Source organism: Thamnophis sirtalis, unplaced genomic scaffold (genome assembly GCF_051295495.1).
Source record: "Thamnophis sirtalis isolate CommonGarterSnake01/CBP01778 unplaced genomic scaffold, rThaSir2_p1.2 scaffold_5, whole genome shotgun sequence".
Lineage (NCBI taxonomy): Eukaryota > Metazoa > Chordata > Lepidosauria > Squamata > Natricidae > Thamnophis > Thamnophis sirtalis.
The window spans coordinates 14,194,173-14,218,037 of record NW_028261385.1 but is presented as its reverse complement, the minus strand read 5'-3'; the positions used below and the strand labels follow the sequence as shown (position 1 = coordinate 14,218,037).

The 23,865-nt window shown below is 40.7% G+C and overlaps 1 protein-coding gene and 1 pseudogene across 1 annotated transcript in view; one reads left to right on the top strand and one right to left on the bottom strand.

Moving 5' to 3' along the window:
- LOC148045285 (uncharacterized) overlaps nucleotides 1–18,044 on the top strand; it is a 108,024-nt pseudogene extending 89,980 nt beyond the window's left edge.
- DCC (DCC netrin 1 receptor) overlaps nucleotides 1–23,865 on the bottom strand; it is a 734,614-nt gene that overhangs the window by 546,550 nt on the left and 164,199 nt on the right. The window lies entirely within an intron of this gene.

Below are 23,865 nucleotides of genomic sequence, written 5' to 3'. Positions count from 1 at the left end.
CCTTATCTGGCTTGGAGAGCTGCCAGGTCAATATCTGCAAAACTTGGCAAGGGGTCTCAGAGAGTCACAAGCCAATTAAGTAAACTAATTGTCTCCTGCAAACTCCACTCCCCTTTCTCTCCTCTTTTATTTCCTCTGGGAGGGGCCATTCATCGTCCACCTGTAGCCTTACTCCCAAGTCGACCCCTGTTCTTTAGCCGTTCCCTTCGTCTGGCATCTCTGCGCATGCGCACACTGGGAACAGGCTCCAGCTGTTCATCTGCCTCACTGTCTGACTCCGAAGGCAGCTGATAACTGGCATATGGCCCTGGCCCCCTCTCTGCCTCTGACAAAGAGCCCTCATCAGAGCCTTCCCCAGACTCCAGGACTGGCCCATGTTCCTCCCTAACCTCCTCACTATCCAAATCTGCTGCCAACTCCTCTGGCCACTGGCGGGTCACAACAGAAGCCCAGAAACTGGATTTACCATACTGGGCACTGAGTTATGGATTTTCAGACAGGTTCTCTAAGCTACAAACTATCAATGACACGATCCCCTTTTAACATAATTTGTATAAAACAAGGTCACACGAAACAAGAAGCCTTCTTTAAAATGAACAAACCCAAACCTGGAAATATAATTTCTCAGTTTTTCCAAAGGGGGATTGTTTTTCTTTTCTGTCAATTTTTTTTTACAGATGTTACTTATGGGAAATTAGAAAATGGCAAAATAAAAATTGGTTTACGATAAGTAAGGTAATGCTGAAGGTAGGAGAGCAGAGGGAAGAAAGCCATTAGACGTTGGTGGATTTGTTCACAAAGAAAAAAAGAAAAACCCACCAGTGGAATTAGTTAATTTTAGACCCTAGACACATGATGGCAAAGCTATGGCATGTATGGGTGCCACAGGTGGCATGCAGAACCTCTCTGCGGGCATGAGACCCATCGCCCTAGCTCAGCTCCATCGTTCATGGGTGTGTGCCACGCACTGAGCAGCTGATTTTCAAGTCTCTGCTGCGCATGAGGGGGGAGGGGGCATGTGGGAGACGCACACGCATATGTGCGGGGGGGGCGCAGAGGGTTGGATTTTTTTCAGTGCTGTTGTAACTTTGGACAGTCACTAAATGAACTATTGTAAGTCAACGGCTACCTGTATACCTTTATGTGCTCCTTTCATTGGGAACAATTTGTTCCCAAATTGTTGTTCATGGACATTATTTTTCAGTAACAACTAAAACCTTCATGGTGATTTCATTGCTTTGATTATGTTCTGCTTCAATTGATAGTAACATCTGACTGTCTTGGGTTTGGGACCTAAACAGAGTTCGGCTTGGTTAATACTAAGATGCCCCCCCCCCCTCAAAAAAAAAAAAGCAGGTTGTTGGACTATTCTAAGACGTTTCTGGATTGCTGCTAAGAAAATTAGATGAACATGTCCATGCAGCTATTAGGAGTGGAGACTGACTTGATGGAGAATTTATTTCTTTTCACTTACTATTCTGTTCTAGTCTCTGGCACAGATTCAAGCAATTAAAACTAGATAGTTTTTTTTGTGTGCCTGTGCTTTTTTTTTTTTTTTTTTAAAGGACAACATCAATCTATTTTTCAGTTTGTAGTCAAGAACAGGCCATACGGCTTGTTCTTCCTTTACAAAAATATTAGTTATGCTCAGCGGGTGGTTTATGGGCAATGTTTCATTTCAATTTATTCAATTAAACCATACCTGCAGATGAATTAGACTTCACTGTACACTTATTTTTCACTACCTTAATGAACTAGAGGTGGAACACTTGTGGAAGAGAATAATCACATTTTATTTCAGCAGTTTCTTTGGGCAGGCAGTGAGACAGTCAGCATCATTATTTCCTTATTTAATATCATTGCTGTTATTGTGAAATTGGTAATGCCATCAATTCCTGCCAACCTAGCAGGTCAGAAGCAGGCAAATGTGTGTAGATAAATAGGTACCACTTCTATGGGAAGGTAACAGCTCTACCTGATGTCATGCTGACCATGTGACCATGGAAATGACTGCAGACAGCACTGGCTCAATGGCCTTGAAATGGAGATGTGCCAGTTAGCAATGACTAGCGGAGTGAAATCCGCAGGGACTCCTAATTCCTAGTAGATGCATGGCTGCTTACAATACCATGCACAATATAAATATCATGAAACATATTTATAATATCTCCATTGAAAGCAAAAAGAGAAGGGCGTAGTAGAAGATGAGATAATTAGATGGTCTCATCAATGCAATGAACTTGATTTTGGGCAAACTACAGGAGACAGTGGATGATGAGTGAGGGGGGAAGGGGCTGGCATGCTATGACCCAAGGGGTCATGAAGAGTTGGATACGAGTTAGTGACAACAAAAATAATATTTATATCCCAACAAATATTTTCTGAAAACAGAGTGGTGCTGTGGTCTACAAGTGGGGATCTCACCTCACAACCAGGAGGCTGAGAGTTTGATCCTAGATAGACGCAGGTATTTCTTTCCCTGGGCACACTGAGAATATATCTGCTGGACAAAACTCTTCACTGGAGACAGGAAAGGCAGGCAGCCATTAAATCACTTTGCTAGCTCCATTCAGACTCCACCCAGCAAGAGATTAGCATTAAATTGATGATGATGATGATGATGATGATGATGATGATGATGATGATGATGATGATGATTGTTAGGGGTATCTCCGTTGGGAGACAGAAAGTAGCGCAGCGGAATGTACAGCTAGAGAGAAGGAACGTTGCTAGTAGAAGGAACACACGAATAGGGTCCCAGACACTGCTAGTAAAAACAAGTAGCTTTACTACTAACAATAGCTTCACAAGCAGTGATAATAGATATTTGTCCAAACACAATTCAAAGAACAAACAATTGCTTACAGTTGCAGTTCATGTTGCAGTCATCAAGCGAGCAAGTAGTTATCAAGCATAGGACAAGCAGAGAGAGAGAGAGAGAGAGAGAGAGAGAGAGAGAGAGAGAGAGAGAGAGAGAGAGAGAGAGAGAGAGAGAGAGAGAGAGAGAGAGAGAGAGAGAGAGAGAGAGAGAGAGAGAGAGAGAGAGAGAGAGAGCTTTCCAGACTACCTCTTATTGCAAAGTTAATTACAGCTGATAAGTACATTCACCCATTTAAAGCAACATTGACCATTTCTTATTGTATATGAATCTATATTGCCTACCCAACATTAGGAGTATACTTCCAACAATGATGATGATGAAATTTTTTCCTGAAAATATTCAACAACTTAGACTTAGAATAACTTTATTATTGTCACTTTGAATGTACGTTAGTGGCATACATTAAAACAAAATTTTGTTGCATAGAGCTCTCAAAGAACCACCACCTCCAATGTACACTACATTCCAGTGGTGGGTTCCGGATCCCGTTCCAACTGGAGGTAATTTGCATGGCTATGTATCGGTATAATTTGAGACCCGCAACCCCCTTACTTCACAGTCTGCTTCTGTTGCTCCCCTCTGGGAGGAGATTTTGAAATATTTCTAGCAGGACTTCCAGATTCTGTAACAGCTTTGTTCCCTATGCCATCCATCTGGTAAACTTGCAACATTTGTTTTTTTGTCATGTACATATATACATCCGAAGTAGACTGTGTTGTTTTTCTGTATTGTATAATATATGTGGGTACATGCATAGTTTTGTATAAATTTGTTTATTTGTCATGTGTATGTAGTAGTGGTGGGTTGCAGGCGGTATGCTCCAGTACGGGCATACCGGAGCCTGCCCAGAGCACTGAATACTGTTCCGGTAAGGTACTCCGGTGGGCCCACCCACCTGCCTGAGCTCCTTACCGGTCTTTTAAGTCCTTGGCACTTCCATGCATGTGCACGGTGCATACAGCGCCTGTGTAATGCTCCACTGAGTAGCTGGAGCATTGCAGAGGCTCGCGGAAGCAGTAAGACACATGCATGTGCTGCATGCGTCCATGTGGATGACGATGGGCAAGTTCCAACTGATACATAGCCATGCAAATTACTATTTAAAAGAAATAGAATAGAATAGAATAGAATAGAATAGAATAGAATAGAATAATGGAAGGGACCTTGGAGATCTTCTAGTCCAACCCCCTGCCTAGGCAGGAAACCCTACACAACTTCAGACAAATGGTTATCCAACCTCTTCTTAAAAACTTCCAGTGTTGGAGCATTCACAACTTCTGGAGGCAAGCTGTTCCACTGATTAATTGTTCAATTTAAAACAATTAACTAATGGACAATAGTCGTGCCCCAACATTTCTCCAGAAAACTTCAGTTTCGCCAACCTTTATAAGGCTCACCCTTTCCCTTCAGCCTTATAACCATAGAGTGAGGGAATCAGTATTTAATCTTCATCTTGTTCCCGTGTTTATAACATGGTGGCTGAAGATTTTTTTTAAGTATTCCTTATTTAAAAAAAAAAAAGTTTTAGTGTATTGATATAAGATTCACTGGTTAACAATACGCTTCCTAAAGGTGCTGGTTGTCACTTACAAAGCCCTTCATGTATAGGGCCAGATATTTGAAATATAATTTCCAATTATCTCTGCCTGCTCAAGGAGTTCTGAAACGTTTGCCATCTTTCAGGTTGTCCGTTAAAGTGTTGTTTGGCAGGAGGTGGTGCTTCGCTACCAGTTCACCCAAACCGGTCTGAACCGGCTGAATAACCACCTCTGTATGAGATCCAAATGGCTCTGACTCTTCTGGTATTTAGAAGACTACGAAAATTTAGCTCTTCAGTTGGGCTTTGGGCCAGGACACTGTGTGATATGAATATTCATCTTCTGGTAATGGAACAGTGAGGACTAACCTTTTGGTCGTGGCGTGCCAAAAGCGTGTGAGAGAGAGCACCTGCATATGCCTGCACCCATAATGCAATGCAAGTGCCCCCCCCATGCAAGCGCCCCACCCTCCACGCATGCACAGCAGAGACCCAAAAGCCAGCTGGCCGGTGGGAAGTGCACACACATGCGCGGTGGAGCTGGGCTGGGGCAAAGGCTGGCGTGGCCACAGAGAGGGCTCTGTGTGCCACCTGTGGCACCTGTGCCATAGGTTCACCATCACGGCTATGGATACTAATCTCTTCTTCCTCCTTTTTCTGGATATTTCCAACTTGCATTTCCAATCTAGAACCAATTTTATTGTTCTTATAACACTGACTGTTCTCTCTGAAATGAAAAATCTGGTTTTCAGCTGCCCTTTGTCAGAGAACAGGATTCCCTGGCCTGTAATGTTTTTTTTTCCCCTACAAAATAAGTCATGATAATAGGTTTTATTTTTATTTTTTTAAAAAAAGAGGTAATTCTGCTTAGAAAAAGCAGGTATGGCATAATGAAATTGGCCTACAATATGTTTCCCTTATGCCTAGTTTTCTTTTCGTGGAAGGAGTGAATGCAACTGCAGTTTAGTATGGGAGTGGGTCAAATTTATTTCTGGAAATATCACACAATAATAAAAAAAAGAGCAGTGTTACTTTCATAAATGTTCTACCTGGGAAACAGATGCTAGGCAATGATAATTACTTTTTATTCTTTCATAAGAGCCTTCTTCTCATTTTCTGCACCTAACCAACATCAATGAGGTATATTTTTTCAGGAACAGGAATTAACTAAGGAGTCTCAAAGGCTCTGTCAAAGTTCTGGGATACCTCAGCAACAGGTCTAACATCCATTAGGTATAGCAGGCATACTGCCTGGGTTTTCACAAAAATGTCGTATTTGTTCATTTATTTGAGAAAAGAGAAAATAAAATGAAGAAGTTTCTTCTTTCAGTGCTTTGTGTTCTGGCCTTGAAACTATGTACAATATATGGAATACAATTATTACTGCAAAGTAATACACATATTACATAGTGGCTCGGTGCTGAGCTTGTCGATCAGAAAGGTTGGCAGTTCAGCAGTTTGTATCCCTCGTGTTGCGAAACAGAGTGAGCTCCCATTACTTGTCCCAGCTTCTGCCAACCTAGCATTTCTACTTTGGAAATGGTTGGAAGAAATTACGGAGCAAAAAAATAGAATTGAAACCAGAAGCATTCTTATTAGGACTGTTAGATCAAAAAAAATGGAAAAAAATACTAATCATACACATACTCACTGCAGCCAGGACTGCTTTCGCACAAAACTGGGAATACAAATCAATACACTCATAGATGAAACAATAATTAGAAAAGTACTCGAATGTGCAGAGATGGACAAAATGACAATAGAACTAAAAGAAAGAGAAGAATCGGATTTCTATAAAATATGGAATAGAATTTATAAATGGCTAGAAAACAGAGGCCAAAACAGAACATAGAGAATGTAAATATATGGTGTTATAAATAATTAATATTATTATAAGTGTTAGTCCTACTGTTGTTATATTATAGGTCAAGATAAAAGCAATAGGAAGGCAATGCAAAATGGAGAACTATAAAGGCAAAACTTGAAAGCCGATACAGAAGGATGTATAATTACTTTACATTGTTATGTATGTTTTATGTTTTGTTTTTTCTTCTTGTGTTTTTCTTTCTGTTTTTAAAGATTAAAACATTCAATTAAAAATATTTAAAAAAAAAGAAAAATAGGCACCACCTTTGGTGGGAAAGTAACGCCATTCTGTGTGCCTTCGGCATTTAGTCATGCCGGCCACATGACCACGGAGATGTCTTCAGACAGCACTGGTTCTTTGGCTTTCAAACGTAGATGAGCACCACCCCCTAGAGTCAGGAATGACTAGCACATATGTGGGAGAGGAACCTTTACCTATTGCACGTATGATTTACTAATCCATCTCTTTTTGTAAAAATACAAGAAAACATTGAAAATCAGATTAAATATGTTTATTACTAATCAGCCCTGCAAACCTAAAAAAAACAACCCAATGCCATCTAGGCCAGTACTACTGTGACCAAATGGCACTCCTGTCAGAAGCACCAAGGCCCTTCTGGGGGGGAAAGGATCAGCTGGCGACATCACCATTGCCTGGGAAACGCCCAGTTGTAGGTTCCTTTCACATCCCCTGCAGAAGCTGAAGTAAAGGACAGGAGGTCACCTCACCCCACCGCAGCATTTGGGTCTCAAATGCAGGCTTGTTAACCTCCAACCCACTGTCCTAACCACACGAGCCACCTTGCTCCTAAACTAGTTTTATTAGAAAATAGAATAACAGGGTTGGAAGCAGGGGTGGATTCTGGTAGGCACTACTGCTGGTTCGCTTGTGGGCATGCTGCGCACGCATGTACAGTGCAATAAAAATTGTTCTGCACATGTGCAGAATAGCAATAGCAATAGCAGTAGACTTATATACCGCTTCATAGGGCTTTCAGCCCTCTCTAAGCGGTTTACAGAGAGTCAGCATATTGCCCCCAACAATCTGGGTCCTCATTTTACCCACCTCGGAAGGATGGAAGGCTGAGTCAACCCTGAGCCGGTGAGATTTGAACCGCTGAACTGCTGATCTAGCAGTAGCCTGCAGTGCTGCATTTAACCACTGCGCCACCTCGGCTCTAGAAGCGAAAAACAAGATGGCAGTGCCTATGGCACTGCCTGGAAAACTGGTTCGATGGCTGGTTGCAGCAACCCAGGTGACCAAATTACTACCGGTTCGGCTGAACCGGTTCGGCTGAACCGCTCCGAACCGGTAGGAACCCACCACTGGTTGGAAGGGATCTTGCAAGTTTTCTAATCCAATCCCTTGTTTGAGCAGGAGACCCTATACCAGTGACAGCAAACCTTTTCAGCATTCAGTACTGAAACTGAAGCATGCATGTGCACACACACAAGTTGGACATCTATATAAATTTGTTTAATAAATAACTAAACCCGTACTGAGGAGATTACCTAGGTTGAGTAATGAAATGTCTGCAGGCAAATAAGCCAGCACACAGCACTGAACTCTCCACTGCTTTCTACATCTTTACAATTGTCTTCTCTAGCTCTTTCCTTGCCTCCTAACATGTCTTCACGGCATTATCCAGACACTGTTAAAGTGATCAAATGCCTCTCCTCATTGGACTGGATAATGCCAGAAGTAGCCAGTGGGGATAATACTTCCACTAAGATTGCGAACCTGAACTCATCTATTTGATTAGTAAACCTACCAATTTTTCCCCGCTGACTCAACTGCAAGCATACTCACTGTGCATTTAAAAAGCTGCCAGTTTGGTGAAAATAAAGAAAGTTCTAAGAACCCCAGTCTAATAATGGGAAACATGCTTTGTATCTGAATGACTACTGGAGAGATACGGTTGCTATTTTTTTCCAAGTTCTTTGTGCTTTGAACAACCTGGAGCAGATATGTGTATTTTAAAAAAAAATCTGTAAAAAAAGTATCTCAAAATAGTTTGGTAGGCCATACTGCTAATGTTGCTGGTCAATTTAAGACAGAGTTCCCCATTTGGAAAATATTAGAATGTGCAGAAATGAACAGATTAACACTGGCAATTAAGGAGAAAGAACAAACGGAATATGATGTGATGTGGGAATTATTTTATCAATGGTTAGAGAATAAAAACCAAAGTTGGAAATAAAAGAAAGAATAAAGAAGAAAATTTGTTAAGATAGATATATAAGCAATATGATAATTGTTAGTATTATGATGATGAGGATTATTATGCTAATCACATTTTTTATTAGAAGATACGTTGAGAGGGAAAAATGAACAGGTTTATTATGTTCAGCTATTTAATATTCTATAATTCTCAGATTAGAGAATTAATATCAATGTGAATGATGTTGTCAATTGTGATGGTTATTACACAGAAATATTTGTACCTAGATGACATACTGTTTAAGGAAAGATGAAATGTTCATATTTAAAAAATTATCTATATCTATATCTATATCTATATCTATATCTATATCTATATCTATATCTATATCTATCTATCTATCTATCTATCTATCTATCTATCTATCTATCTATCTATCTATCTATCTATCTATCTATCTATCTATATAAAACAGAGTCCTCCAATCTTTTTGGTTTTGCAGACTGGTGTGGAAGAGGAGAGGGAATGGTTCTGCATGCACAGTGGGCAAGCACATATAGCTCCATTTGTGTGAGTGGTTGGCATACATACCTCTCCCTTGTGCAAATGGAGTTGGCGTGCAGTTGCTCATCTGCTGTTAGCACGAATCAAGATGCACACACGCACAAACACTCACCTGCAACTTCTGTGGCCTGGTTCTCAAAGTCACAAGGCCTGGTAGTGTTGTGGCCTGCCAGTGGCCAGCGGAGCTGGCAGCAGATTTGGACAATGAGGAGATTAGGGAGGAACATGAGCCAGTCCTGGAGTCTGGGGAAGGCTCTGATGGAGGCAGAGATTTGGCCAGGGCTGTCCAACAGTTAGCATCTGCCTTCAAAGTCAGACATTAGTGAGGCAGACGAACAGCTGGAGCCTGTTCCCAGTGTGCGCATGTGCAGAGTTGCCAGACAAAGGGAACAGCTAAGGAACAAGGGTTGACTTGGGAGTAAGGCCACAGGTGGACAGTGAATGGCCCCTCCCATAGGGAATAAAAGAGGAGCGAATAATGAATGCCATGTGTCGTTAAGTATGAATGATTTGAGGTAAAAGCATGTTCAAATTATTGTAGTCAAATGAGAATTGTGGTACATTGATAGTAAGATATACAAAGATTTTTGACTATAAGTGTATAATCTAATATGAACTATAAGTAATGACTGTGGAAGAAATGCACAGAAGTTATCTGTAACCAATCGACACACTTTCTACAAGATGTAATGAAGGATGATTCTTTTTTGTGTGTTTTTGTTCAATTAAAATAAAAAAAAATAAAAAAATAACATGAGCTGTGCTGATGACACTACTCTGATAGCTGAAAATGCAAATGATCTGCAAGCTCTAGTAAGTCAAGGAGCAGAGTGAAAAAAAGGAGAAAGATTACATGTAAAGGTAAAGGTTCCCCTCACACATATGTGCTAGTCATTCCCAACTCTAGGGGACAGTGCTTATCTCCGTTTCAAAGCCAAAGAGCCAGTGCTGTCCAAGGACGTCTCCCTGGTCATGTGGCCGGCATGACTAAATGCTGAAGGTGCACGGAATGCTGTTACCTTCTCACCAAATGTGGTTACCATTTTTCTACTTGGGGTTACTATTTTTCTACTTGCATTTTTACGTGCTTTCAAACTGCTAGGTTGGCAGAAGCTGGGACAAGTAGCAGGAGCTCACTCCGTTACATGGCCTTCGAACTGCCAAACTGCTGACCTTTCTTATCAACAAGCTCAGCATCTTAGCTACTGAGCCCCTGCGTAAAGAGGGCCAAATAAATGGCAACGGTACCCAACCAGCTTCAGAATTGATAATGGAGATACTAAGGTGGTGGATAGCTGCTGCTCTTTAGGAGGAAGTATCAACAATAAATGGATCAGCATTCAGAAAATATGCCATATACCATCATGTGGCAAGACAACAATACAGGCTTGGAAAATATATTTAGTTGCTATGTTATATGCTACTATGAAGTAGTATACAAACTAGTGTAGAAAGTCACTCGCACCCAGAAGAATGAAATAGTTTGAGAAATATTAAAATGGCAGAATATTATATTTCCCTAGATGAAAAATGGAGAAACATGTTTTTTAGAAGCAGGAAGCACCACCAATCTCCCTGTTCCCAAGCAGAAGCTGAGGAGGCACCTTTTAGAAATGTAGATTTGGTAATCCATTCAAGACAGGATATTTTGAAACTCCCTGCAGCAAAGTCTGAACAAAGGCAGAATGGTAGGATTAGCCCCTCAATCAAGATCCAAACCAGGACAAAGCAACTAAGCCACAATAGGAATTGCCCAACACTCTTTCAGAACATAAGCTCCTTCATTGCATCACCCCAGAGCAGTCCAAACTTCAACCAAATGTAGCTCAGGAAAGCACCTAGGATTTACATTTCCTCTTTTGCCTATAGAGCCAGCTATCACCCCAACTTAACCCCTAAATGACCCCATAGGAATCTGGCAACAGCCAATAGAATATATGCTCTTGCACAGGAGCAGGAAGCTCAAGTGCAAAGCCCAAAAGAAGGTATAAAAGCCACCCACTCCCAACTCCATTTTTTTCAGTTACCCATGTAGTTTTGTTTCATCAATAAACCATCTTTCCAATCAGCCTCCATGTTTCCAGTGTCTTTCATCCAGCTTGGAATGGAACCAGATGGATATTTCTTGCAAACTAGCATGTTGGCAATTGAGTTTCCTTGATTCCTTTTATGGAGGAGACAGTTGGACTTTGAAGAAGTGTGATAGAATGAATGTGGATAGTTTTGAACTTTGATGTTGGAGAAGACACATGAGGATATCTTTGATAGGCAAGGAAATGAACAAATGAATAATCAAACATAGAATTATATGGCTAGAGGGGCCTCAGAGATCATCCAGACCAATTCCCTGCTCAAAGTAAGAGACCTTATACTATCCTGGCCAAATGATTGTTTAGTCTCCTCTTGAAAACCTCCAGTACAGTAATAACAACAATTCCAGGAGCAAGCTATTCCATTGATCAATTTTAATTAAGTGGCCACTTAATTACTACCACTGGCTCATGTGGTTAGGATGTTGAGTCAATAGACCATTGAGAAGTCAACAGCTTGATAGTTTGAAACCTGGGAACAAGCCATGTGGCGGAATGAGCTCCTGTCAATTTGCCCTAGCTCCAGATCACTTAGCAGTTCTAAAGCATGCAAATGCAACTAGATAAATAGGTACCACTAGTAGGAAAACTACAGGAACATGAAAGGAGCCCCCTCTGGCAGCCCCAAGACAAAAGGGATCGATTAATCCTTCCAACCCAGAAGCACCTTAATAGGACATGAACGTGATATGGTTACCGTATTTTTCAGAGTATAAGATGCACCTTTTTCCCTCAAAAAAGAGGCTGAAAATCTGGGTGCATCTTATACACTGAATACAGCGTTCAGAGAGCTCCTGGGGGCTGAGGAGTGCAGAAATGAGTGAAAAATGGACTGTTTTTGCTCACTTCCCCCCCCCCCAGCCCCCAGTAGTACTCTATAAGCCTCCTAAAGACTATGAATGTCATTTGTTTTGCTCATTCCCTCCTGGAGCACTTTGCAAGCCCCCTAAAGGCTATTCATGCCTTTTGGGGGGGGGGAACAGGCCCATTTTCACAAAAAAATGGCTGTTTTGGGGAGGTTTGCAGAGTGCAAAAAAAAATTTTTTTTTAAAAATTGCCTCTTCAATACCTTGGTCCATCTTATACTTCAGTGTGTCTCATACTCCGAAAAATACAGTAATTTGTTTTCACTGTCAGGAAATTTTGCCTTAATTCTAGCTGGGATCTCTCTTTAATAAGTTTCTGTCCATTACTACTTGTCCTGCCCTTTGGTGATTTGGCAAATTAGTCAATCCACTCTTCTCTGTGGCAGACCCCCAAGGACTGGCAGACAGCTATCATGCCATCCCTAATCCTTCTCTTCAATAGGTTAGACGTACATCACTCCCTTAACCACCCATCACACAATTTAGCCTCCAGACTAAATTTAGTGGCCAGAATATAAATTGTAGAACAAATCAGTTCAGACTCACACTCAAGGCACAAATTACTAGTCTCAAATTATCATATTTTGGGCACACTATGAGAAGTCCTAGTTCTTTGGAGAAAACGCTGGGAAAGGAACGAAATAGGACACAGAGCATCATGGTAGATGATCTAAATTACATGGCCCTAAGTACCAGATCGCAAACAGATCATCCTGGAAAACTATGCGGTCAGATAAAGATGTAAAACTCCATTCTAATTGCAGAAAATGCCAAGCCTTGTTTGACATTATCTGCAATTGCAAATCTGGGTGCCATCTGCCTAAAGCTCATGACCTTTGCTGTATAGATTTTTTTTTTCCTGAAGCTGGAATTTAATTAACACAGAATAGCATTTGCAATATATTTCAATTATAATTAATTGTCCAGATGGAAAGAGCAGAAGAAAAATTCAAACGAGACATCCACGATTGTTCTATACATGTTAACATTTGACTATTCTGAAATAAATAGAAAAAAATATGATATTTGAGTAATTTGGAATTTCCATTCTTCATCCTGCCCCCCCATCACCTTTGTGTGCGTCTATAGTACTTTTTTTAAAAAAAAATATTGAAAACATCTTTCTCACCTTGGTTCCTTTAATCAAAGGTAGATGACGGTGCTGAGTTTTAGCGTGAAGGCAATTTTGAAAATGCAAGCAATCATTTCTGTCATTTGCATCCATTCAGCAATGTGTGTTTATGTGTGTGTGTGAATGTGTGATGAAGATTCAGAACGAACTTCAAACACATCTCCTTAAAAGGTTCCCAGATGTAAATAACAACAACAACAACAACAACAATAATGGCACAAACCAGCAGTGATAATTCCAGTGGTAATCGGCACACTGGAATCATGCTGTGATACAATTCTGTTGTTGCGAATAATAATAATAATAACAACAACAACAACAACAACAACAGTATTTTTAAATCTATAAGATGCACCAGAGTATAAGACAAACCTAAATTTTGAAGAGGAAAACAACAACCAAAAAAAAAAAGCTTTTGGCCTCCGCGTATCCGGTTTTTGCCCTCCATGGCCCCCAGGAACATTCTGCAGGCCTCCCAAACCCCTGCACATCCCGTTTTTGTGAAAAACAGGCCCATTTTTGGCCTCCTGAACCCCACATGCATCCAATTTTTGCCCTCCCAAACCCTTTGTGTGTCCTGTATTTGTCAAAAATGGGCCCATTTTTGGCCTCCCCAACCCCCCCAGGCATCTTGTTTTTGCCGTTTTAGCAGTTTGTTCAAAAACTTCAATTATTGAGGGAGCAAGAATTAAAAAGAATCACTGAGCTGAGCAAGTTTACATCCCCAATGGTCTCTCATAAGTTTCCTTTTCTTTGATTTTGATTTTCCTTTCCTTTTTTTTGTTTTTTGTTTTCATTTTTATTGGTATATATTTGAACTTTTATTCTCACTCTGTCTTTTTCTTTGTGTGTAATATTATTTTTTCTGGATGTAAACTCTATACATATAAACATATATTTTGGTCAAGACAACTTCAGTTCTTTGCCATTTGAAATGAAAATATAGGATATAAATATATGTACATTTTAAAAAAAAATGTAATTGTTTTCATTGCATTTTATTTTAAACTGCTTGTTGATTTTTTTAATCCTATATTTTAAACAGAATGATAACTAACTGAATGAATGAATGAATGAGTGAGTGAAATGTATCTAACATACCTCCCTATTGCCACCTATATTCATATCAATCAATATTATTTTATTAATACATAAATAAATGGAACCAAGAAAAGGCCCAGAAACATTTGCAAATGCATGTGATTCAGCAAACATTATGCACAAACCTCTTGGAGCTGGTTTTACTTAGCATGGTGATTCATCAAAGCGTAATTATAACAATCCATCTCTGGGCTCAAAATGGGAAGTCAACAAGAAAGAAAGAAACAAAAGAAAGAAAGAAAGAAAGAAAGAAAGAAAGAAAGAAAGAAAGAAAGAAAGAAAGAAAGAAAGAAAGAAAGAAAGAGGGGGGAGGGAGGGAGGAAAGAAAGAGGATGAGAAAGGAGAGAGGGAGGGAGGGAGAGAGGAGGGAGGGAGGATAGAAGGAAGAAGATTAGCAGGAATTGGGCATGACTAGTCTAATGAAGAGAAGGAGCAGACATGATAGCAATCATGCCGCCCGGAGTCCTTTGGGATCAGGCAGCATATAAAAACTCCAAATGAATGAATGAATGAATGAATGAATGAATGAATGAATGAATGAATGAATGAATGAATGATAGATAGATAAATAAATAAATAAATAAATAAACAAATAAATAAATAAATAAATCTTCCAATATTCTCTCACCAAGGAGAGATTCAACCTAGAAATAAAAAGAAAATTTTCTGACAGTGAGAACAACCAACCCATGGAACAGAAGTTGCCTTCAGGAGTTGTGGGAGCTTCATCACTGAAAGTTTTCAAGAAGAGATCTGTAAGAAACCCCATATTTTAAACAGAATGATAACTGAATGAATGAATGAATAAATAAAATGTATCCAACATACCTCCCTATTGCCCCCCATATTCATATCAATCAATATTATTTTATTAATACATAAATAAATGGAACCAAGAAAAGATCCAGAAACTTTTGTGATTCAGCAAACATTATGCACAAACTTCTTGGAGCTAGTTTTACTTAGCATGGTGATTCATCAAAGCATAATTATAACAATCCATCTCTGGGCTCAAAATGGGAAGTCAACAAGAAAGAAAGAAAGAAAGAAAGAAAGAAAGAAAGGAGGGAGGGAGGGAGGGAGGGAGGGAGGGAGGGAGGGAGGGAGGGAGGGATAGTAGTCTTGCTCAGTGAGAATCAGTATGGCTGGTAGAGATATGGAGGAAAGGTAACACTTTGAGATCCAGATAAAGCAATTATATGAGAGAAATCCAAAACTTTCTAGTTGGCAGATTAAGGTTTTAATTATGCTCTGTTCCTGATGTCAGATAATCAATCTGAGAACTCACAAAGATTTGTCTGACAGCTTGGTATTGCTGCTGTTGTAGCTCTGCAATGAGAATAATAATAAAAATTTCCATCTGTCAATCACAAAAGGCAGTTATGCTACTCTGATACTTTGCAACATCCCAGATTCTTGGGAAGAACTCAATGCCTACGAAGGCCAACTCCAGTTAAAGAACTGGCAGCTGTGATTTTTCCATTGTCGTACACATAAAAAATAATGTGTTGTTCTGTTTCTATTTGTCCAGAACTCTTTCTTTCCTTTTTGCTGAAAAGAACAGATGACATGAGTAGGCAAACTTAACCACTGCTTTCATTCCATAATGACTATTTTAAACCGAACGAGTGCAGTTACTGAAGACATCAAAGAACAGGAGAGAGACTTATTGTTCTTTTGAAACAGCCGCGTGGATGAACTTGGCCATCAACAGTGGAAGAGCTCTTTATTTACTTATCATCTGTCACATAGCAACCACAATCGAAGATGAAATATTACAAGCAGAGCCGCTGAAGTTCAGACTGTACAATCCACTGAAGCCAAGAAATGAATTGAGATTGGCCTATGCTTTCTGCAAACTAAAAACTTGGGTGGATAAATATGTCCCTTTGCAAAAAAATAAAACTAACAGCAATTATAATCTGAAGTGTTCATTTATTTGTGCAGGGTGGAGGGGAGGTGTTAAAACTGGAGCATCACAATTGAAGAGGTTTTTTTTTTCATGTTTCCAATTCTGGCTGAAAAGAAATTTCTCTATGGATATGAATTCTTGGATGGCATGGCATGGGAATAGGAATAAATAGAACAGAATAGCAATAGCAATGGGGTAGAATAAAGTATGTGGGTATGTCTAGTTTAATGAAAAAGAAGGACTAGGGGAGACATGATAGCAGTCTTCCAATATCTCAGGGGCTGCCACAAAGAAGAGGGAGTCAAGCTATTCTCCAAAGCACCTGAGTGTAGGACAAGAAGCAATGGGTGGAAACTAATCAAGGAGACAAGCAACTGAGGAGAAATTTCCTGACTGTTAGAACAATTAATCAGTGGAACAGCTTGCCTTCAGAAGTTGTGAATGCTCCAACACTGGAAGTTTTTAAGAAGAGGTTGGATAACCATTTGTCTGAAGTGGTGTAGGGTTTCCTACCTACGCAGGGGGTTGGACTAGAAGACCTCCAAGGTCCCTTCCAATTCTGTTATTCTATTCTATTCCATTCTATTCTATTCTATTCTATTCAAGTGGTGTGCTCCAGGAGTTTTGACTTGTTGAAATAAAACCCAGCACTGACAGAATGTCCATGAAAACCGATCAGTTATGCTTACAGATATTTGCAGACTGCATTCCTTTCTGTTTCTTAATGGTTGAGGCTGATTATTCGGCGGCATAATTTTCATGGTTTCTCAGACTTCTTGCCCTTGAATGTCACTCAATTAACCCGCAGTCAGATTTGGTGCCATCTAACCTTTAGATTATAGCCCTCTCCAGGCGATCAACATTCTAATCAGGGAGGTGTGGTGAAGAGATGGAGAAAGATAATTTTCCTTACTGCTCTCCTAAAGGCTCAGGAGTGTTCGTGGGGAAACCGAATAATCACTGTCCCCGAGTTATAGCACTTTCATTCCTTCGAGGGGGCAAAGTTAACGTTAAGGAACTTTTTCCTACTTCTGCAGTTTGTCAAGCTTCGAAATATTCTCATACTGCTTTCATTTTTGCTGCTTCTCCGCTTGCCAATGTACCATTGGGGAGGGGAGGGAAGGGGGAATTGTAATGTAAGTTTTAAACATCCAGCAGTCAGACCGTGAGAACTAAGGTCACTCCAGCAGGTGTTGGCCAAACTTTCAAGATATCTTCCCACAACACTATTGTGATGCTTTAAGGAACAATGTGGCCTGCATTAATAAGAGGGAGGGAGGATTCTATACTTCCATTTTATTGAATTGCACAGGAATTACCCAGAGCTGGTTTTGCTTTCATTCTGTGCCAAAATGATGTACTCAATAAAAGTTTTGCATTAAGAGATCAGATCCTCTCTACAGTGCTTGCTGGTTTGGGTTTGTCAATCGGAACCTTGACAACAGTTGTTGTTTGTTCATTTTTGGTTAACCCAGTTGTTGGTTAATACAGTCTTGTGCAGGGTGGGCAATTAGTTTTCCCAATGGGCCACATGGGAAACTGGGATTGTTGTGGAGGGCTGCCACACACTCCTCCCCACCACTGGGGCACTGCCCTGCCCCTCCTAACTCTGCCATGGCCCCCTTCCACCAATGCTGGACTGAGGCCTGATTCATCATCAAGGCTCTGCCTTAGCACTGCCCCACCCCTTTCCACTGATGCTACTAATGCCATGGGCTGGACTGGGACTACCTGCAAGCTGGGTGTGGCCTGCGGGCTGTAAAATGCTCAGTTCTGTGCTTGTGGTGTGTTTTCCAGTCATGGGAAGCATTTTCTGTACACACTTGCAAACAGAGAAGAAGGAAGCTCTTCAGTGGTCTATGGAAACTTCTACAAAAGGAATGTCTTTCTCGTCTACCAGCTGGGCTTTGGCAAAATAGGTGATAAGGTGTAAGGAGAAAAAACCCCTGTTCAAATTTTATTTGTGTGTGTACGTATGAAAGAAAGCAATTGCTCTGTTATCATAAGAAACAATATTTATACAGATATTTGATATATGAGCGATAGAATCAAGATCATTTGTAGTGCTAGTACCACTTTATAATGCCTTGATAAGACCACATTTGGAAAATTGCATTCAGTTTTGGACATCACATTATAAAAAAAAGATGTTGAGATTCTAGAAAGAATGCAGAAAAGACCAACAAAGATGATTAAGAAAACTGGAGGCTAAATTGAACAGTTTTGGGGATTGGGTATGTCTACTCTAATGAAGAGAAGGACTAGGGCAGGGGTTGGCAACCTTAAACACTCAAAGAGCCACAAAGATCCTAACCGGAAGTCCCCCATTCAATTCTGGAGCCGACTGGAAGTCTGATTCCCCCACCATAGAGTCTCCTCCTAGTGCAGTGTCCTTTTTCCTCTGCTGACCGGAAGTCTGGTTCCCCCACCATAGTCTCCTCCTGTGCAGCGTCCTTTTTCTTCTACCTGTCCTAACCGAAAGCCCTATCAATTGTGAGCCAACTGGCAATAGGGAGCCACAGCAGAGGGATGAAAGAGCCACATGTGGCTCCAGAGCCATGGGTTGCTGACCCCTGGACTAGGGAACCATGATAGCAGTGTTCCAATATTTAAGGGACTGCCATAAAGAAGGGGAATGGGTCAACCTATTTTTCAAAGCACCTGAAAGCAGAACAAGAAGCAACTGATGGAAACTAATCAATGAGAGAAACCCAGAAATAAGGATAATTTCCTGATCGAACAATTAATCAATGGAATGACTTGCCTCCAGAAATTGTGCTGCTCCATCACTGTCGGTTTTTAAGAAGAGATTGGAGAGCCATTTGTCTGGAATGGTTTCCTGATTCAGGGTTTTCTGATTGAGCAAAGGTCTGGACTAAAATACCTCCAAAATCCCTTCCAACTCTGTTATTCAATTATTCTAATCAACATGATCGGAGGTGGTCACTGATGGACAAAAAGGCCTTCCCAATCTAAAGCAGTTCTAAACTGAACACACATTCTTCCCAAAAAGGACTGAGAATGACACTAAGCAGAGAGTTTACTTTCGAATCGTAAAAGCAAAATATTATGCACAGTAGGGTCCCTAATCGCATTTTCCAAATGTCAATGCACTATAAACTGCTAAGATGAAAGTTTGTTTTGCATAACATTAATGCAAAGATATTGGTAGACATGCATCAAATTTCCTGTAATCCAAACTATTTGCCAATCAAAGCATTTTTAGTTTTGTTTTTTTAAGTGGGTATAAAAGATGCATTGCATCAATAACCATATTATCAATTTATCAACATCATTTGATTATTATTTATGTAGTTCCTTAATTCTTGTTGTTGTTGTTAGTTGTGAAGTTGTGACGACCCATTGCGACCCCATGGACAATATTCCTCCAGGCCTTCCTGTCCTCTACCATCCTCTGGAGTCCATTTAAGCTCACATCAACAGCTTTGTGACTCCATCCAGCCACCTCCTTCTCTGTCGTCCCCTTTTTCTTTTGCCCTCAATCTTTCCCAGAATTCGGCTCTTCTCCAGTGAGTCCTTCCTTCTCATTAGGTAACCAAAGTATTTGAGTTTCATCTTCAGTATCTGGCCTTCTAAAGAGCAGTCAGGGTTGATCTCCTCTAGGACTGACCAGTTTGACCACCTTGCAGTCCAAGGGACTCGCAGGAGTCTTCTCCAGCATCATAGTTCAAAGGCCTCCATTCTTTGGCGCTCAGCCTTTTTTTCACAGCTATACATTGCAATTGGGAAAACCATAGCCTTGACTATACACCCTTTTGTTGGCAGGCTGATGTCTCTACTTTTTAGTGGATGGTCTAGATTTGCCCTAGCTTTCCTCCCCAGGAGCAAGTGTCTTTTAACTTCTGGGCTGCAGTCTTCATCTGTGGGGATTTTGGAGCCCAGGAAAATAAAATATGTCACTAGCTCCATTTCTTCTCCATCTATTTGCCAGGAATTAAAAGGGCTGGATGTCATGATCTCAGTTTTCTTAATGTTGAGTTTCAAGCCAACTTTTGCACTCTCCTTCTTCACCCACATCAGGAGACTCTTTAGTTCCTCTTCACTTTCTGCCATTAGAGTGGTATCATCTGCATATCTGAGATTGTTGCTATTTCTCCCAGCAATCTTAATTCCAACTTTTGATTGTAGGAATATTTTTTGTAGGATAATTTTAAAAGTACTTGCTTTTTTAAATAATGAAAAATGGTGAACTGTCTCTCAAACTCTTAACAAACCTTCACATAATTCAGGAGTTCAAGAAAACGGACACAGTAGTAAACTCAAATCTTTGATCCAAGAACCAAGGCATTTTTTCCACGCATGGATGTCAAACAGCAGGCTTATCATCCCATAAATTGTCTCAAGGAAAAGTAAATGTTTTGTAGCAGGAAGAAAACAGGGATGAAGTACTATACTTCGTTGCTCAGCAGGTGATTCACAGAACAACCGATGTTCACCTTTTTGGGGGTCAAATACTATTATTTTTGTGTGATAACCACAAGCATCAAAAGTGCCATGCAGTAATCAAGTTATAAACAGAGGCTCTCCATGGGCTTGAAGTAAAGAAAAAGGAAAACCTATGATACTGTTTCCCATGGCTAATAGCAACAAGCTTAGATAGATGGGTCAACTTGGAGAAAACCATGTGCACAATCAAGTTTTAGAGAAGGGGTGTCAAACCCAAAGTCCTCAGGCTGAATCTGGCCTGCAGGATGCTCAGATTAGGCTTGTGGGGCCACCCTGGAAACAGCAAAGGACTGGCCCATGGTGCCTCTGCCAGCAAAAATGGAGTTCAGGAGGGCTGCATGTGGCCCTCCCAGGCTCCGTTTTCAACCTTTTTAGCTGACAGAGGGCCACAGGAGGCTGTCATAGCCAAAAACGGGGTTCAGGAGACTGTTTTCACTGGCAGAGTGCTTGGGCCACTACAGGTACTCCCAACACAAGTGACATCAAGCTGGCCACACCCACCCTGAGGTCAAACATTACCCTGATGCGACCCTCAATGAAATCATGTTTGACACTTCTGTTTTAAAGTGTACATCAGGGATGAAATTCAGCAGGTTCTGACAGGTTCTGGAGATCCAATAACGGACATTTTGAGTAGTTTGGAGAACCAGCAAATGCCACCTCCTTCTGGCCCCAGAGTGAAGTGGGAATGGAGATTTTGCAGTATCCTTCCCTAAGGAGTGGGGAGGGGAATGGGGATTTTGCAGTATCCTTCCCCTGCCATGCCCACCAAGCCACACCACACCCACCGGTATGAAAAAAAAAATGAATTTCACCACTGGTGTACATGGATGAGATTTTGGAATACAATGCATAGTTGTGGTTTTCAAAATGTTCAGCCACAAAATGCTGCTTATTCACAGAGAAGATGCATGCAGAAAAGTAGCACGCTTCCTATTATGCAGAAGGCAACAAACGTATGAGGCATTAGCCAAGGAATTTCCAAACAGCCTGTAAAATGAGTAAATTTGGAAGCAGTTTCCATGTTGAACACTTAGGACATCAAGTAAATGCACTAATAAGGGCCGAAAAGAGAAGAGACACAACTTCCAGGAAGCAGGCAGATGTTAAATGGAGAAAAAAAGCAAAGTTGAAAACTAACAAAATGATCAGCAGTGCAGTAGAAAACAAAATAAATGCAATTAGCTGCTTGTGATTGTGTGTTTGTTTGCTTATTTATTTTGATTTCTCTTCTGATTTCTTTCCTTGAGTGAGTGTTAATAAGCCAAGAAATGGTTAAAGTAGAACAAAGACGGTATTTTCAAACCAAGGCACTAACAGGCTCATTTGTAGGAGTTCTCCCAATTAGCAATGCCAGATTTATCAAGACTCAGGTACAGAATAATCTGCAAATGTTTCCTTTAGATATATAGCAGTAAGTATTAAAAACAAGCTAAACAACACTTGGAAGAGGGAAGAACAGGACAAAATTACTTGTCAGATGTCATGGATTAATTATTTGCAGAGAAAAAATAATGGAGGCTAAGACTATTTATGACTCATTGCTCTGGTACATGAACTACCATATTTTTCAGACTATAAGACACTCTGAAGTATAAGACGCACCTAGGTTTTGGGGAGGAAAACAAGGGGAACAAATCTCCCAGCAATTTGCTTCCTTGCAGCAAACCACCTGGTCCGCTTCAGCACAGCCTAATTTAGCACGAACAGCTGATTGGTGGTTGGATTTGCCTCCAGGAATACCACCAATTAGCTGTTCCAGGCTGTGGGGATTGCCAAAGCCCATCAATGCTATTGCCGACCATCATTGCCACCACCTATCACTGTCTCCCATTTTCTGCCTTCAGGTGCCCCATTTTCGGCCTCCACATGCCCCATTTTTGGCCTCCGCACATTTCATTTTCAGCCCATTCCAGGCAGTGGGTATCAATGCCACCACCTATCCTGCTGCTTGGAATAGGCCAAAAGTGGGGCACACAGAGGCCAAAAATGGGGTGTGCCGAGGCTGAAAATGGGATGTATTGCGGTTGAAAATGGGGTGCACGGAGGCGGTGATAGGTGGAGGTGGCAATGGCAGCATTGTGTGGTGGCAATCCCTCCCAGCTGATAGGGGGTATAGAATGCAGCATTTCAGGATGACTCTGCTCACTGCCTGGAGTTCGATTCTGACCAGTTCAAGGTTGACTCAGTCTTCCATCCTTCCAAGATTGGTAAAATGAGGAGGCAGATTGTTGGGGCCAATATGCTGACTCTGTAAACTGCTTAGAGAGGGCTGTAAAGTGCTATGAAGTGATATATAAGTCTAAGTTCTATTGCTATTGCTATCAAGAAGAAAATGTCTGTGGTTGCTAGGAGTCGAACATGATTTGATGGCATATAATCAACATCGTCGATCTTTGTAATCAGCACCAAATCCCTTGAGTGAAATGGGCATCTATATAAATCAACCAACCATTCAATCAAATAAATACATTTACCCCAAACCTCATCCCTATTCTTAGCCTTGAATGTTGGACAGAACTGATTAGGAAAGCTTTTGAGGCATGCACTCTTATCTTTGGGAAGTGAGCTGCCATGATATCAACCAATCAAATTAGGTCCAGGCTTTGAAGAAAGAATATTGTGCTGCTGAATATATGCCCCAACATGTCCTTTTACATTTATCCCCCAAAATATTCCTCAAAATAATTACAAAGAAAGGAAATACAGCCCGGTTTCTCATAAATCTGCATCCCCTGAATATTGATTTACTGGAAATTAAAATTTGCCCTCGTTCTTTTAGCAAGTCCATGTGTAGCATGGAAACATCTGACAAAAGGTAATAGAAAATATTTCTATCCTCAATCCATGCCAAGGTTGAATAATTCCTCCATTACAACAATTCTTCTTCACAATCTAATATTTTATGGATTCTTTTCTATCTTAACCAACTCTAGATAGCCTCGTCTTCCTTCTGGGCTTGGATTAAAAAAAAGCACGGGTCCAGGAGAGGAAAATTCTACAATATAGGAAAGGGAAAATGCAGAGAGAAGGAAGCAAGAGTGAAGTCCTTGATCCTTTCTGATCTTTGTTGTTAATCAGTATCAACTGAAGATAATATTAGTAGCTCACGGTTGAACTGTGGAGTCCTTGGAGCTCCCTAACTTTATTTTCTTGCAGGTGTTTCATTACCCATTCAGTAGCCACTGTATATGTTGCATCTACAGGTAACATACTGTATTTTTCAGAGTATAAGACACACCAAGATTTTGAAGAGGCAAATTAAAAAAAAGGTTTTGCACTCTGCA